The sequence below is a fragment of the Canis lupus genome, chromosome 37 (assembly GCF_003254725.2).
Source record: "Canis lupus dingo isolate Sandy chromosome 37, ASM325472v2, whole genome shotgun sequence".
Taxonomy (NCBI): Eukaryota; Metazoa; Chordata; class Mammalia; order Carnivora; family Canidae; genus Canis; species Canis lupus.
In genome coordinates, this window is record NC_064279.1 from 14360975 (window position 1) to 14379877 (window position 18903).

Genomic DNA, 18903 nt, shown 5'->3' on the forward strand with positions numbered 1-18903 from the left:
ATAATTAAGTTAAATGAGGCCATCAGGGGGATTTTAATCCAGTAGGAATGGTGTGCCTATAAGGAGAGGAGATTCGAGCACAGACACACACAGAGAAAAGGTCGTGTGATGACACAGGTTAAGATGGCTGTCTATTAGCCAGTGAGAAAGGCCTCAGAAGACACCAGCCCTGCTGATGATGCCTTGATCTCAGACTTCTGGCTTCCAGAACTGTAAAAAAATAAATTTCTGTTGTTTAAGCCCCCCAGTCTGTGGTACTTGGTGATGGCAGCCCTAGCAAACTCAAACAATGTGTAGTTATTATAAAAATTATTCATAAGTAGGTTACATTCTTTCTGGAGAAGAAGGTACCAAGTCATTGAAATTGGTATATATTTTATATGTATAGCACACCTCAGTTTGGACTAGTCACACTTCAAGCGCTCAGTACCCATATGTAACCAGTGGCTACTGCACTGGACAGTGTAGGTACAAAAAGCATATAATGTCATGAGAGTCTTGATGATGGAGGAAACGTGAGATGAAAAAAAAAAAACAGGAGGCTAAAATAAAGGATTAGAGGCAAAAGATAAAGAAGACAGGGTCTGGATTGTTATTATTTTATTTAAAATTAATATAACCACATTACAGAATGTTTGGGACAAATAAAAAAAGAGAAACCATGACCCTTTCCCATAATCCCATAACTATAACACAACCCACATTAATTTTAACATTTTTCTTCAGCCTTTTGTTCTACATATTTTGCCTTGTTTTACATATAATTTTGTTTTTAATATTTAATCTGATATCATAGCTAGTTTTCCATATTGTTACAGTTCTCATGTCCATCATTTTTTTAAAGATTTATTTATTTATTTATGATAGACATAGAGAGAGAGAGAGAGAGAGAGAGGCAGAGACACAGGCAGAGGGAGAAGCAGGCTCCATGCTGGGAGCCTGACGTGGGACTCGATCCCAGGACTCCAGGATCACACCCTGGGCCAAAGGCAGGTGCTAAACCACTGAGCCACCCAGGGATACCCACACCCATCATTTTTAAAGGCTGTGTAATAGTCCATCAAGTCAAACAACAGATTTAATTAGTGTCCTTTCCCATGGCAAAGTTTAGTGTGTACAAAGAAAAAAGATAAAGAGTATAAAAATAAAAAGAACCAAACCAAGAAAATTAAGAGAAAGTTTTTAGAGCAGAATTCCTTCTACTTCAAAGGTTGGGCAGATCACCATGAGCACAAAATACAATAAAAACTGAGACTAGGCTCCGTGCTCAGTAGGGAATCTGTTTGAGATTCTCTCCTCCCTCTGCCCCTCCTGCTTGTGATCTCTCATATGCACTCTCTCCCTCTCAAAAATAAAAATAAATAAATCCTAAAAGAAGACTAAGAATAGGTGATAAGTAGAATAATTTATAATCAAAATTTAAATCAATATAATACATTTAATTATAAGCAAAATTTTAATAGCCCTTTATGGTAGTTATGCATAAATAGTAAATGTTGTCATAGTATAATATAATTAGAGATACCTTTTCAAGACCAAAGAAAATTTTTAATTTTAATTTTCTCTCTCCTAAGTTTATAGTCCTTAAAATCAGTTTTCATGTGAAATAGGCAAGTATACTTGTCTTATCCAATGTCCTGGACTATATGTTCCCCCAAACAGAACTTATTTATTATAGATATTATTTAACACTTGCAATGGAAGAAGTACTGTGAAATGCAACATAAATGGCACAGGTAATTTTGATATAGTTCCTGATTTCAAGTGACCTTAGAGATGAGTACCTCATTAATTAAATTATTCATTCATTTATTAAGAGAGGAATACAAAATAAGACTCAGGTTAAGTTTGGGAGAGGTTGAGAAGGGTCTTGCATAACAGAGTAGAGTTTGAACTTGATTTCAGAGGCAGTAGGAAGCCCGCAGAGATCTTTCAACAAAGCCTAAATACACATACATGGTTATAAATGTTTTTAGGATGAACATGCTAAGGACCATGTGGAGAATGGACTGGAGCAGGAAGGATCTGTGGCAAGGGTTAGTAGGAGGTTGATGGAAAGGCCTGGAGAAAAGAAGATAAGGCCTGATAGAAAGCAGTGGCAGAGGGAAGGGATTGAGAAAGAGACCATTCCAAAGTCTGTCATTTAGGAGATTGGCTACATGCTGTGATAAGCTACAAAGGAGGAGGAAAAGAAGGAGGCTCAGAGAAAAAGGCAATACATTTTGCTTTTACTTGAATTTGAGGAGCCTCCAGACACGTGAGTGGACAGGTCTTGTTTTTAGGTAGTAGATGGAAACAGACAGAGCAGGAAGCCCCTTTAGACAGTACAAAGGAAAAGGCAGATATGCAGGCACACCAAGAGAGCTTGCCCTGTCAACAACGAGAGAGTTTCACAGACTATAGAGTGCCTGACAGTGCTCGACTGCAGCAGATATACAAAGAAAAAGGTCCAAAAATGTACCCCAGAACCATCAATGACCTTAGCAAGAGGAATTTAAGAAAGTTCTTGAGACAAAACTGCGACATTGCTATAACAGGTGCTTACTAGGTATTCTCTGTGTGCTGGACACTGTTCTAAGCACTTTATCATATGTTATCTCATTTAACTCTTTCCACAATCCCATGACATATTTTCTATAATTACCTCCACTTTACAGATGAGAAAACAGATTTAGAAGGCTGAGGAATATGGAAGGCCAGCAGATGATTAGAGATGGCTGGGAGAGCCCAAGCTTCAGATAAAGTTAAAATGTTGGAGGATGGGACGCCTGGGTGGCTCAGCGGTTTAGCTTGCCTTTGGCCCAGGGTGTGATCCTGGAGTCCTAGGATCGAGTCCCAAGTCGGGCTCCCTGCATGGAGCCTGCTTCTCCCTCTGCCTGTGTCTCTGCCTCTCTCTCTCTCTCTCTCTGTGTGTGTGTATGTGTGTCTCATGAATAAGTAAATAAAGTCTTAAAATGTTGGAGGAAAGGTCTTAGTGAGGTCTTTCTTAGAGAAGAAATTGCAGAAAAAAAGCAGAACAGGAAGTCTGTAAGTCGGCATTTCCCATACTAGGTGTCACCTGGGTTCTTACTAAAATACAGATTTTTAAAATTATTTTTATTAAATATAAATTTGTTAAATATAAATTGAATTTTGATTAAAATAAAATTTAAATGAACATGATATGCTTAATTATATGCAAATTTTGAATGGTCCTGTATGGTAATTAGGCAAAAGGAGTAAATGTGGACAAGGCAATTCCATGATGTAATTAGGGATACCTTTACATGACCAAATAGAATTTTCAGTTTTCTTCCTCTCTGTTTTCCATTACTTAAAAATCAGTTTCAGTGTCAAGTATTACCCTGATACCCAGGCACAGCCTCACCACATGGGGTGATGAGCAGAACATGTGGTAGTTGAGGATGCAGGAGAAAGCAAATTTGGCTGGATAAGTGGCATGGACTGGGAGAAAAGTCCCTCAGTAACCCCCCCTAGGAAGTATAGAAGGCACGTTGGCACAGTTAATGTCCCAAACCCCCAGGGGAGTCCAGGCACGGGAGGTCCTGGGGGAGAGGGGGAGGAAGAGAGGGGTAGCTTTGTTGGTCAGCTGGTTACTGTAGAAAAATCGGGGGGAGTGGTGGGGGCTGGAAGGGAAATCCTGGCTGATGTGCTCAAGGACTGCAGGCAGTCGAGAGGGAAGTGCTGTGCATGCAGTTTGATGGCAGCATCAAATCTGGAATCACTGCCGCAGGGAGTGTAAATGAGCTGAGGAGGAGTAAGTGAAATCACCACTGAGCATTTTCCAAGGCAGGAGGAAATGAATGGGAGGTTGAATTGAGGAGGGTACGGCTTTATGGGTGTGGTAGAGGGCCCCGGGGGAACAGATATGAAATCATGGGAGTTCTGGCAGATGGTAGATGTCTGCAGTCGAGAATGGCGAGGAGGCCTGTTTCCTCATTCACTTTGTTTTTTCCTAAATCTGGAAGAGGAAGCCCTGTAAGTACTAACAACAGGGAAATGTTGAAACAACCTCTAGGCTCAGAATGAAAAATCCTAGCTACTATTAATTGAGCACTTAGGATATGTAGGAAGTTTTCTACATGCTTTACACAACTTCCATTTGTGAGGGCCACAGCAAAGCCAAGCTTCAGTTAAAATGAGGAGGTTGGAGGTAAGTAGTTTTAATGAAGAGAGAAGAAACTGCGATTTTAGAGTTAGAAAAAAAGGCAGATTGGATAGTCCTGAGGTCGGTGTCTAACACATTTGTTGAAACTGTGTTACCACCTGGGTTCTTGGTGAAATACAGATTCAGATTCAGAATCCTAATTCTTGAAATTCTGATTCAAAGCATGGATGGGCCTTGGAATAATTTTTACATGAGCTCTCGATGATTGTGGAGGTTAGGGAAACACTATCATGGGTTGTCATCACCAGGGTTAGGAGCGAGGTCAGCAGAAGAAGAGATGGGTTGGAAAGAGAGGAGAGAAAGAACCAGTACCACGGTGAACCTAAGAGAAGGGGCAGGGAGATCCTCATTCCTGTGCTTAGAGGGAAAAGGCCTCTAATTTTGGCAGACTCCTGCAGGGCCCTGGAGATGGGTCTCCAGCCAACTCCAGTAGCCAAACAGGGTCTCTTGGCTCTGTTCTTTCACAGATGACATCAGAACCCACAGAACTCCGGGTGTCTCTAATCAGTGCGACAAGGCATCACAATGGTATTCAATTTTAGAGCTAAAATATATCCTTATCTTCATCACCACCTTACCACCCCCACTCCCCAAGAAGAAAACTTATTCCTGCTTATAGACATCTAAAATCCCTCACTGAGGGACCAACGGTCGACCATGCGCCCTCTCAGTACTAAGAGATTTAAAATAAGTAGGAAGAGAGGACACATTGAAATTTATTCCCAGTACAGTATAATCCATTCATCAACCAGTGTAAACGACCGACCTGATGAGTGTCCCCAACAGGCGGTGTGATGAAAGGGATTAGATGCCAGGAGAGAACCGCCTCCCTTAGGAAAGAATGCTGGAAGGGCAAAAGGAAGGAGGTTGCAAATCTAAGTTTTAGTTTTCTTTGTTTTATCTGAGAGGGCCAGAGGCTGGCCTGTTTACATTCAGAATAAAAAAGCCAAATGGACAGTCCATGCCGGGTGTTGGAGCTTACCCAGGTGCAGCTTTTTAAGAGTACAGCTTGAGAGTGCTAGGAGGACAGAAAGTCAGCAGAAAGAAACATGATTTTAAAAGATAATAAGAAAATAATCTATGGGCCCTTCTAAGGCAGCTGCTGATGGGCTCTAGTTAAGAGTTATCAGTGGGTTCCTTCAAAGTCTTGAGGAGGAAGCCATGAAAAAGCATCCCAGGAAAAATATGGAGGGGAGTTTGAGAGGCTAAGTACTGATTCTCATAGACTTTGATTGAAAAATTGTAGTGAATTTGAAGTGTATGAGCAATGGTCGTTCTCAAAGGCTCCATAACTCAGCTAGTTCACTACAAATTCATTGAACCACCTCTGGTTTTGCTTCAAATCCCTGCCACCACCAAAAATGTTAGCAGCAATCAAATGCACGATTATAATTTACAGCTGCTATATTGACAGGCAGACAGATCCTTCTGGCCAGAGCTTCATGCTATTGGCTTCCAGTGAAACTGAGCATTTGAAATACATTATTAAGTGAAATCTTTGCAAGCTGAATCTATACAGATGATTTTCAGATATGTCCAAACTCTGGGATTATGGTGAAGTCCAATGTCATTTTTAGATTTTTTAATTTTTTTTCAGCAAACACAGAGTCTAATTTTAACGAGTATATTGACAAAGAGAAGACACCAACAATTATCTTCTATTGCTGTGTTAAAATACAATTTCACAAACACCTTCTGTATTATTCCCCGCTCTGTGTACTTCAGGTGTCAAATCCTAGTCATTGACAAAGAAAAAAAAAAATGGCAGCCTCAGACGTGATTTAATTTAGCAGGTATTAAACTGAGGCCTCATATTTGAATCCTTTCACTCTAGAAATAGTTTTATGCATGGACACTTATTTGCCTGTGGCATATTGTAGGCATACAATTCAAAATTAAAACTTTGTCAGAATGACATCTGGTGTTAACATTTGCCTTTCCTCAATCCTTAACAGTCAAAATCAAGTTATCCATCGTAGATTTGCTAATTACAGACGGCCTAAATAGAACTTCCTCAAGGGACAGTGTTCAAAGCAGATAATGCCAAAGCTCTGGAAGGTTGGAAGGTACTGAATATATATAGTTGATAAGCATCTGTTTAACCATTTATCTCCTTCTATTTTACATATTTCTGCTTCTCATCCTCACCACGTCTCTGTACCGTTTTAGATTGGTCCTCACATCGGATGTTAATGCCAGTGCATACACTTCAGCTTCACCTACTTTTCCTTTGAATCTAGTGAATTCCAAAAAAAAAAAAAGAAAGAAAGAAAGAAAAAAAGCCAAGCAGGGAGTGGTATGTATTAGGAAGGCAGCGAAATAAACAGACCTGTTTCTGGAAGTCTCAGAAACATGGGGACAACGTATCCACTGTTGAAGGGAAGTCTGCCCTTAATTGTAGGGAAGGGGAGCAGTAAGTGGTCTAACAAGAAATGAGAGGTGAACAAAGCAGAAGGAAAGTTACTATGTGTTTCCTTCTTCAACTTTTCCTATTTATCCTTCACCTTTAACTTTTCCTTCTTCTTGCTTTAAACCTTTTTAATTTTAAAATAATTTTAGACTTAACAGAAAAGTTACCCCCCAAAAGTATAATTCCAGGATACCTTTCACCTAAACTGCCCCACTGTTATGATAGTGTGTGACTATGATCCAAAAACTAAGGTAAGAGATTAACGTTGGTACACAACTTCAAACCTTATTTGAACATCGCCAAAACTGGCAATGTAATGTCCTTTTTCTGTTTTAAGATCCAACCCAGGATCCCATATTACCTTAGTTATGGTGTCTCCTTGGTCTCCTCCCCTCTGGGCCAAGTCTTAGCCTTTCATTGTCTTTCATGACCTTGACCCCTTGAGGAGTATTTGTCAGTTACTTTGTAGAACATGCTTCAGTCTGGGTTTGTCTGATGATTGATCATGAGTAGATGGAGGTTATGCATATTTGGCCAGAATGCTTCAGAAGTGCTATGCCCTTCCCTGGGATTACATGATGTCAGTTCGTCCTGTGACGGTGAAGTTAATCTTGATTGTTTCATTAAAGTGGTGTCTGCTGGATTTTTTCCCCTCTTTAATTAATACATATCTTGTGGGAGATATCTGAGACTATACAAATATCCTGTTTCTCCTCATAACATTCACCCACTAATTTTAGTATCCATCTGTGTTTCTTATCACAGCAATTACTACTGGTTCTCCAACAGCCATTTTCAGGTCATTCATCCCTCCCACATTCATTAATTGTAATTCTTCTGTAGGGAAGAGTTATCCTTTCTCTCTTGACCATTTATTTTTTATTCAAGATGTGGCTCAGTGGTTGAGCATCTGCCTTTGGCTCAGGGCATGATCCTGGGGTCCTGGAATCGAGTCCTGCATCAGGCTGCCTATGTCTCTGCCTTTCTCCCTGTGTCTCTCATGAATAAATAGAATCTGAAAAAAAATTTTATTCGATTATTTGTATAATTTTAGATTCATGGATCTGTACTTTTTTTCATACATTGTAATCCAATCCTATCATTGTTGTGTTGCTCAAATTATTCCAACTTTGGCTACTGGGGGACTTTTTTCAGGATAACTTCTGTTCCCTTTTGACTTGCCTAGGTTTTTCTGAGAACTTTCTTACTTTTCGGTACTGTGAGGTGCCCCAGGATCGTTTCATATTTTATCTGCCACAGTTGAGGAATCAAACACTTTTCCAAGGAGACCTGATTTCCTTTATTGCAGAATCTTATTCAGAGGCCAAGATCTGGGTTCTAGGAGTGCTCACTGCCAGGTATCATTGTTACAGACATTTCCCATACTAGGTGTCACCTGGGTTCTTATTAAAATACAGATTTTTAAAATTATTTTTATTAAATATAAATTTGATAACTATAAATTGAATTTTGATTAAAATAAAATTTAAATGAACATGATATGCTTCATTATATGCAAATTTTGAATGGTCCTGTATGTTAATTAGGCAAAAGGAGTAAATGTGGACAAGGCAATTCCATGATGTAAGAATTTTGAAAAATTCAGCAGACAGAATTTTGAAATATATGTAGATGTACTAGCATATACACATATCTAGAGTTCTGAATCTCCAGATTTCACATTCTTATTTAAAAAAGCATGAGTTTATACTGATATCTCTAATCCCAATCCAATACCACAGTGTTCATTGTAGGTTTCCCCTTATATGTAATTTCTTTTTCATTCTGTGAGAATGCTGACTCTTATTATTTACAATATATTTACTTATTTGCTCAACCTTAATATATGCCTATATGTTTCAGAATTACTAACCCATACCCTTATGGAGACCAGAATATAGTATTTATATATATTTCTTTTAGACTTTACCCTTATTGTATCTATTTTTCCAGTGCTACTTAAATTCTTCCCCAAGTCCTTCAATGTGGGATATTAGTTATTTGTAATATAATTAAATTTATTCTTTTAGGTGTAGTCCTATTTAGGGTTCTCCCCACATCTTGACTGATTGTTGTTAACATACCTACAACGAGATTTACTCTTTGCTGTATACAATTGTAGGGTATTTTGATAGTGCAAAGAGTCATGCATTCACAGTCATGATACAGAACAGTTCCATGATCCCCAAACCACCGTACCCACAACTCCTGACAACCACTGGTCTGTTTTCCATCTCACACAATAGCAGCCTTTTGGATCTGGCTCCTTTTCATTTAGCAGCGTACATTTTGAGATTCATCTATGTTGTTGTCTGAGTAGTATTCCATTGTGTGGATGTTGTATTTTATTCTTATGACCTGATTTGTGATCCTTGTACATGCATCTAATGTTTACATTTGTGAAATTGCCCACTGGATTGATGCTTTTTTGAGACCCTGAAACTGTGACTTTTAAAGTATGCTTTTCATCTTTTTTTAACACAGAGTTTATTTCACTTTTATTTACTATGGTTATTTCCTATGACCATCAATCATTTTAACATTCCAAGGAGGGTTAAAGCTAATCTTTATTTTTGGTAAGATTGACAGGGAGAGTATGGATAATTGAAATCTTTACATAATCTACAAGCCTTGTAATAGCTACTTCTTCTTCCTCCAACTACTTAAAGGTAGCAAAAATGACTCATTTTAAGTTTTATATCCTTTCCCTTCCTTTATTTATCCTCTGGTAGAAGCACTAATGAGTCCTCAGGTGACCATAAAAATGGAAAGACAGAGAAAAAGGGGAAGCACAGGCTGCGGGTAATCTACATAGTAGATAAAAAGCCTCTAAGTCACTGAGAATTGATTGCACTCTAGTAAAGTAGATCTGATTAGGGATTATGTATCTTTGACGTATTTTAGATTTCCTTTTAATGCTTGGCACCTGTTGATTTAGTGACAGACTTGTGGTCTGTTCTAAAAGTCCACCTAAAAGAATATATTCCTACCCAGAAAATACCAATTTCCTAGCTCTGTTGTCTCTTTTTTGCTCTCTATGTACGCTTCACTACAAAGTATGACATTAATTTGTGGCACTGGGAGAATCTTAATTATACTAAAGCAGATATTTGTACCTTATATTCATGGATAGGCATACGTGGATCTGCTTTTGATAATCTGTTCACTTCTAGAGATTTTCTTTTTTTTTTTTTTATTTTCTATGCTAATATAGGCACATTTCCTAGAAGAGAAGAACCTCATTTGAGTCAGATTTTCAAAACTGCAAAGCAAACAAAATTAAGACTATTAACCAGAAAGCTCATCTCCACAATTCCTCTGATACTTATTGGCATGGTAATCTTACAAACCCTCAGATCCTGTCTCTTTTAATCTGAGAGATCTTCATTCAACCTCAAGAAGCATTCATGAGACTATAAATTTCTTTCTTTTTTCCCCAAAGATTTATTTATTTATTTGAGAGAGAGAGAGAGAGAGAGAGAGAGAGAATGCCATTGAAGGGAGGGGCTGAGAGAAACAGAGACAGAATCCTCAAGCAGTGTCCCTCCTGAGCACAGAGCTTAATGCAGAGCTCACTCCCCGAACCCTGGGATCATGACCTGAGCCGAAATCAAGAGTTAGATGCTCAACTGACTGAGCCACCCAGGTGCCCCTAGACTATAAATTTCTCCAGAGAAAGTATCAAACTTTTTTTCTTTCTGTATCTCCAGGACCTAGCATTGAGCCTGATATATAATAAGTGTTAGATAACTACTTCTTGAATGAATTCAATATTTCAGGCTACTGATAGGACTTTTTGTTTACTCATATAAGAAATCTGATTAATTGTAAGATACATAATTTAATTAGTTTTCAGGAATTCATAAAGCTTTGCCATCTATCAATTAGCTAGTAAATCACCAAGTGATAGTAAATATGTAATATGTTTTTCTGGTACTTTTTATATTTATATAATGTATCTTCCTTTCCTAAATCCCTGTGGCCTACATTGGCAAGAAATGGTAATGTATTTCTCCCTTTCTATTTTGCTGCCTCAGGGAGGGCAGGTTTGACCAATTTTGAAAAGATCACTTCATAGTGTAAAATCCTTAAAAAAAAAAAAAAAAAGTTGTATTTAGTTTTATGGACCTTGAATACAATGTCTAAAACTGTGTCATTATGCAGAATTTATTGTTCTAGCTCTCCTGATCTATAAATTATTATAGAGGACTCTTGAAGAAAACATTAATAATTCATGTGTTTGGTATTTAAAAAAATACACTTGGGCTAAGTTTTAGAAGCTGAGCGTGATTCTATCCTTGACAAAGTGGTCACCAACAACAACCCTAGTCAATCATAATCTTTCTTTTCAGTCAAAAAATGGCACCATTGAGGGATCCCTGAGTGGCGCAGCGGTTTAGTGCCTGCCTTTGGCCCACGGCGCTATCCTGGAGACCCGGGATCGAATCCCACATCGGGCTCCCAGTGCATGGAGCCTGCTTCTCCCTCTGCCTGTGTCTCTGCCTCTTTCTCTCTCTCTGTGTGTGACTATCATAAATAAAAATTTAAAAAAAAAAATGGCACCATTGAAAGGCAAGCCCATCCCTGTTTTGTTCTGATTCCTGTTTCTACATTAGCTGAGGGCTGAGCTAGTAGGCATAGTTCAATGAACTGTATTTATTCAAAATCATTACAATCATTAAAAGATAGATGATAGATATAGATAGATAGATAGATAGATAGATAGATAGATATAAATACATAGGAACTTAGATATACCAGTGTTTGCAAACTGGGACTCCAGAGGCTGAATTTGACTCACAGATATTGTATGTTTGGGCCACAGACTCTTAGAAAAAAAAAAAAAAAAAAAAAGCCAACACTTAAAATGAGATACTTCACACGGGGAAACTAAATTTGCTATTTTTTTTTCATATTTTTGAGGGGGGGTAGAAATCACTGGTTCACACTTAAAACCTTTCCTGTAAATCTCAAATGCTTGCTTAAATTTAAGTTTAACCATATGCTTTCTTATTTTCTAAAAATTACTTTTAAAATGCTAGGTTTGCAAATCTTTGGTGTTACAAAATCTGGAACCATATTCTGTCTTTCACCTGTGAAAATGTTACTATTAGCCCACATATGTTCAACAAAACTGGCATTGAGCTGTTTTGCTAGGAAAAGTGATGGATTTACAGCGCCCTGTCCGCACATTCTTGGCGAGCGCCCTTTTGACCACTGGCACATATTTGTAAGACTGTCTGCATTTGGGGTAGAGCCTGTGGTTATGGAATAGGTCCAAGTTAACTGGCCCACACAGGGGAGCCAACCCATGACCTTGACCCCATTACCACAGTGTTCTAACCAATTGAGCTAAATAATTGAGTAATTGTTTCTCAGCAATCTGATCAAATCAGCTGGCATGTATTAAGAGTCTGTCTGTGGACAGGGTGAGAATGTCAGTGAACAAGGGAGCTTAAGATAATGGGAAAGTTATCAAGTCCTCACATTGGTTGGCATGTTATATTTGGCCAAGTAGCCACTAAATTGGACTTTGTCATTATAGCTAATTGCATTTCTGGGCAATTGGAACTCACAAAAACACTTAACTTTTATGGAGTAGGGTTCCTTTTTAAGGATTCAGAATTTTGGATAAATAATTCATAACATATGTACAAACAATTGGGGAATATAGCAAGATGGAAAGAACTTTGTACTGAACTTAGGTGTTCAATCCCTCCATGTGGCCTTAGGCATGTCACTTGACTTTCTAAGCTTTGAGTGGGATTGGATAATATAATCTCGAAGAGTTTTCCAATCCTAAGAGACTTTCTGTAACTGTACAATTTTGGAACCCATAAGAACACTTTGCATACAAAGCTATAACTAAAAATGCAAATAGAATCTTTTTCACAGATAATTAAATAAACAATATTTCAAAAGGACTTATTGAACAAACTTATTTTTTAAATATAGTACTGAATGCATCAAATCAATATATAATATACATATTTCACTTAGAAATGCAATGTGAATCCAATAAATAAATACATAAACACATAAATCATAGTTTTATATATGATCAGTTTGTTTTGTTTTTATAGATTTTATTTATTTATTCATGAAAGACAGAGAGAGGCAGAGACATAGGCAGAAGAAGGGAGCAGGCTCCCCACATGGGACTTGATCCCAGGACCCCAGGATCACACCCTGAGCCAAATGCAGATGCTCAACCACTGAGCCACCCAGGTGCCCCTATGATCAGTTCATAATCAGTAAAGGCATTTTATATTCCAAAGCATTTATGAACCACCTTGAAAATTTTTCTACCTTATCAAAACATTATTATTTTCAACACAACATATTAAGGAATCACTTTGTGATTATTTATTAATCTTTTGATTTTACATCCATCAATAAGGCCGTTTTATTTATTTGTTTGTTTTTAGAGGTGGAGGGAGAAGCAGAGGGAGAGAAAGAATCTTAATCAAGCTTCCCACCCAGAGCGGACCCCAATATGGGGCTCGATCTCACAACCCTGAGATCATGACCTGAGCCGAAATCAGTTAAGATCAGACGCTTAACTGACTGAGCCATCTAGGTGCCTGGGACCCTTTCAGAAGTACCTCCGTTCCCCTAAATTGATAAATTTAGATTAAACATGTGAAGCTCAGGCTTACCAAATTCCTTACCAAATTGTACATTTTTCTGGTTCTTTCTTACTAATGTACTCAAATACTACTTATATAGAACAGAAGTAATGGTTGGATTTATTGTTCTTTTATCTAAACTGATTCTTCCATCACTGGATTGCCTGTATGGGTCCTAGAGAGTGTTAAAGTTGGTATAAAATGAATGACAACAGCTTAGTCACACTTGAAATAATATATTGGCTTAGGTTTCCAAATAACCTTCCCAAATGAAAAACACAAATACTGTGGGTTTCTACAGAATCAAATATGACTGTAATGTTTATAAAAAGGATTAGTTATTGGAAGTCGCTTCAATATTAGGTGGCAAAGTTTAGAAATACCAAAGCTGGGGAGACCAGAAGCATTAAATCCAAAGCCAAATACAGGTTGCAGATGCGCTGGGTGATCATTGCCAACCCACCCATTGTCCTCTGAGCGATGCTGCTGGTGCACCCTACACCAGCCATCCAGAGCCATTCAGAAACAGCCTGCCAGTACACTGTGGCAGATGATGAGATACCTCTCTCATCTGAATAAACACATAGCTGGACAAAAGTAAAATTTCCAATATCATTCCTTTTATATGATGTGACTCAAAATTGATCTATTGTTTAAAAGTAGCTCCAGCGATAAGAAAGCACCCTCAGGTTAATTTATTTGGTTGAAATCATCTACATTTTTTTAAAAGATATACTCACCAAAAACTCCATCTAGAGTGTTCTACTCAGAGGCTCACACCTGTGATTCATTTAATTATGTACTTTATATGGTGTGCATTTAATTACCTACACACAGATTTCCTAGCATTGGTTTCTTTTATCATTCTGTCAGAACAATCACACCCATTTGAACTGTAGAATAGGACTAGGAATCTGTGGGGAATAAGTCATCTGTGGTATGAAGAAAGGAAAAATTAGCCATTGGTACAGGAAAGGGAGGAACAAGAAAATATACTTACATAGCAGAATAGTAGTTTCACAGTCTAGTGGACAAGCAAATAAGAGCCTGATGCTTTGGACAGACTATAAATCAATTTCTGATTTCTTTGGTCAAATTGTAAATCATCACTGTGCTATGCTACTATGCATTTCGAAGGGAAAGCATACTTTTATGATTGTATGTTACTAGTAATAGGTCTTTATGAATTACAAGTGATTAGAAAACCTCATCAGAAATCAAGTTATTGTTGATGATATTATTGTTGTTTAATCTTGGATATATTTTCTGTAGGGATGTTATATTGTTGGAGAATGAGATTATATCCATTTTTTAAAACTAGGGTAAAATCCTATGGGAAATCTAGTCCTATGAAAACAATTACTGTTTTTTTGCCTGGCCCCCTCTGAACAAAGGAAACCTCATTGATTGCTTGATGGCCCTTGAGTGACTGTCACTTTGGCCGAGCTCCTTCAATATAAAGTGCTCTGAGTTCTGGGGGGTACCCAGGATGTTCACCGTGCGGTTCAACGGATAAGCAGCAACTCTGTCTAACACGATAGATTATGCCTCATTTTGTAGTTGGTAACCTATCTTATGCATGGGCCCCAAGATTTAAAATTCAAGAAAAGCTAAGGAAAGGGACTTTTTAGACATTTAAAATATGAATGGAGACCCTGGCAGGCAGCACAGGTTTGAAAAATTGTACAAGACTTGTGACTTTTGGGCCCTAGAAAAGTCAAAGTATTATGTAGAATTTCACTTGAGACATTCAGGATAGGTATATCTTTTCCCTCTCAGCCTATTCGTAGTTGAGAACCAATTCTGTTTTATGGCCTACTCTTCAGGGACGTATTGAATAAGAAGGGATATTAGTTAACTTTAAATCTAACATAAAAATATTGAAATCTGATCCCTTGTCTTACAAACTAAGTTAGGGCTCAGATTTTTTAAATTACCTCTTTTTCCAAAAGAACTCTTTTATGAAAGAGCACAGATGGAGGTATTATCATTTGGAATGCTGTTAAGGACAGGGTGAACTAATGACAAAGATGAGTAGTGTCAAAACTCTGGAGGGCCAAGCAACTGCCTCACGCCTATCTTTATTTGAAACCTAAGATTAAAGAGGCCATAATTTCTGAAACTCTGAAATTATAGGTCTAAGTATGAGATAGACATGTTGTTTTTAATAGATGACATCTTGCAGATTAATCACCCTTAATGACAGCTTTGGGTCTGAATTTCATTCTAGAACTTAGCCTGGTGTCTTTAAACAGGGTATTTGTACAACATGAAAGAACCAGTCATCATGGGATAGAATCCTAAGGTGACTCAGTGCCCCCTTGGCGCTGGGATAGCCAGGTGTTTATTACCTTTACTAGGTGAATAACTGTCTGTCCCTTGTTTGGTCTTGCTGTGGCAGTAGACATCCAGAGCTGTGGCTAGCTGATAGCTACCACACCTACATTAAGATAGTTTGGTGATTTCTGTGTTCATAGACATGGTGTATTCCAGTTTGGGAGCTTTATGGGAGGATAACATGTTTGTTATGAGGGACCATTGGGTCTCTCTTCTAGGATAGAGGCCATGAAGAAAAGAGACAATGATATATCCCTGAAATCCCTACTTCACCTTTAATTCAGCTCAGCAATACTTGTTGGACTTTTACTATGCCTCTGTCACTAAGAATGAATGGAGACCATATTTGACTAATTTATTTGGAACCCCAGCATGTACTAGATTTACAAAGTAGGTGCTCAGAAAGCATTTGTTGAATGAATGCATGTATGCTTAAATAAGGGAAACAAGTAAAGAGTCTTCCCTAACCCTTGAGGAGCAAACATGTAAGCAATGGTTAAAATAGTGCCCTACCCCAATAAAGTACTAATGTCAGCACAAGCCTTCTTCATCTCCAGACTCCTCTTTGAATCCACACTCCATTGCATCTCAGCTGAAGATACGTATGCTTACCCAAATTGATTTTGTTTAGTAAAAGTGGTATGCACATCAAAAAAACCCAACAAATATAAGTTCTAGTGAATTGAAACATCCTGGAAATTAACCTCCAGCAATTCTCCCTTATTCAGAATCGCTTTTTCTTCTACAGATAAAGAAGAAAAAGAAAAAAAAGCCCAAAGTTAAGAGAGCTTCTACCTTTTAAGAACAGTTTCAAACTTAGTATCATGTATTAAGAATCAATCTAATAACTCTTTTCTATTGTTTAAGGCTCTCTTACCAGTTCTATCGTGCATTAATTATTTTGCTTCTTTTGTATTTGCACAATAAATGCTTGACAAAAAAAGCCACATAATGTAAGATTTTTATGGCACAATGGAAAAGTTTCCCACCCCCAGGAAAAATAATTCTATGATGTTCTCATTGTCTCTTCAGCGAAGATTTTGTATATTAAAAAGAAGAAGAACATGAAATGAAAAAAAGAATAAAGCCCTAGTTATACTTTATGTGACATGCAGAAGGTTTAGAATATATAGAACATAAAAGAATATTACATGAGCTACAGAGGGATAAAGCTATGTGTTCTTAATTTTAAATTTCAGATAAATATGATTTCAGCTTTGATCCTACATGGACTAATTCTTTTGTCACTCAACTAATTAATTCAGTATGCTAGAGAAAAGATGCTAATTTGAGCATCAAAGAAGTGATATTTTTTTTTGTTGTTGTTTAATCAGAGTTATAAAGATAAGTTTTCTCCCATTAGACTGGCTCTGGAACGCAATCATTTTATTCCTGTTTAGTGCAGATGAATTCCAGAGAAAACATTCCCTGTTACTCTTAACTTCTGAAGATGGAGCAGTAACATCCAGATTCCCTTTAAAATAGTCCTTTGTCATGCTCGCTTCGGCAGCACATATACTAAAATTGGAACGATACAGAGAAGATTAGCATTGCCCCTGCGCAAGGATGACACGCAAATTCGTGGAGTGTTCCATATTTTTGAAAAAAAAAATAGTCCTTTGTCTAGTCACTGTACCCAAAAAAAAAAAAAAAAAGCCATTTCTAAACATTGTCCTTTCGTTCTTTACACATAATAAGTTAGGCACGATCATCAGTTCTTTTGATAAAGGACTGTATACAAAGTACATGTAAGTTAATCTGTGCTATTGGAATATAAGTTGTATTTGACATTCTATTTAGAGACTATAGATGAGGTCTCCAGTTTCCATAGAACTGGATTTAATTTCATTGACATGAATCAGTTTTTCCCTTCCCAGGCAGTTTGCTAAAATGACCTCACTTGTCAGTGAATGAATCTCAGAGCTGTTTCCTATGGAGGGACATTTCCTTCTGCAGGATGAATCTGTGGTCATTATAGAGTGAGCCCTGGCAGATTGAGCATGGGAAGGCCATGGGTGTTAGGAAACTTCCCACAGTTGGTAGAGAAAAAGTTTACACATGTGGTGTGATTTGGTCTCAGAACACACCTTTCCTTAGGCCCAGGTTTCCGGGACAAAGGAGGTCGAGAAAAGGGAAGACACAGATGCAGGGAGCACACAGATGAGAAGTCTAGATTCCAGCCATGTGCTGTTTGAGTCAGCATTAGGGTCTTACAGACAAGCCATCAGTTGTCTATGCACGCAAACTGCCTTCAGAGATGCTCAGAGATCCACTTAAAAGTAATAAAAATAAAAAGGAAGAAGCCACATATTCTGCTGCTTTGAAATAAGTAAACATTTAATAAAAAGAAAAGCCTTTCTAACTATTATGAAAACATAAAAATGCAAAAAGCTCTATTTCTTTAATGCTCCTGTTAAATATATTTCCCAGAAATCATAAGCATTTAGTCTGAGTCACTAAGGCTCTTGCCTACAATGTCTTAAAGCCAGTGAGAGCGTATGAAAGCAATTAATCAAAGTTCACTGTGCTCCTGAAGAGTATTTCTTCTTCTGGAAAGCAGAAGGATAGAATAACTTAAAACCCAGTGTGGTCGTGACAGTTAATAAGCTTTTTATAGTCCCTGTGTGGATCTGAAAATCATACCTTATTAGTATCTTTATCTTTCTTGCTCACTCATTCACGCTTATTTTCGTTTAATTTTAATTTCTGGCCTCTTTTTCATATTTCTTCTTCTTTCTCCTAACAGAGTGTTGCTTTAATAACCTCAGAGTAGAGTTTTCATTTGCTACAAAAATGCTCAGCAAAAGTGAACTGTCCAGTGGCTCCCAAATCCCTTAACTGATTCTTGCAAGTCAGTCTTCCAGATGTTGTTTTTACTTGTTTGTTTGTTTGTTTGTTTTTTGGAAGACGGGTTGTTAGTGGTATACATTTTGCTTTACTTTGCTTTCTGGACCCGTTAGAATTATTTATAATATATTCAGTACTTCCAAATCTATTGTGTTTCCTAGCTCCTCAGACTGGGAAAGCAAATTAGCTCAAGGATTCCCAGCAGCTGAATTCAGAGCCAGAGAGCTGCTTAAGTCTCTACCCAGCAGATGTTTTATCCACTTAGGCAGAAATCTTAGAATGTTATAGGACCTCCCTGCTTTTCAATCCTAAAAACAAATATCAACACATTTGAGATCTGAAGGTTCCCTGCTTTGGAATGAAGAGTCTCCATGACCACCAATTTAGGAATCTCATCCTGGGAATGAGCAACAACCCGAAGGCAAGTAGCTGTTTAAGGATAGGTGGGAATGTTAGCCTCAAAGGAAGTAGTAAAGATATCAGTGGGATTAAACGTGTTTGTTGTTTTCATA

General features: G+C 37.7%; 1 protein-coding gene and 1 non-coding gene across 8 annotated transcripts in view; both read left to right on the forward strand.

Moving 5' to 3' along the window:
* The window catches only part of PARD3B (par-3 family cell polarity regulator beta), a 981548-nt gene that overhangs the window by 755793 nt on the left and 206852 nt on the right, over positions 1-18903 (forward strand). The window lies entirely within an intron of this gene.
* Positions 17039-17145, forward strand: LOC112656811 (U6 spliceosomal RNA). Its single transcript, XR_003134679.3, has one exon. It is a non-coding gene; the product is annotated as a U6 spliceosomal RNA (small nuclear RNA).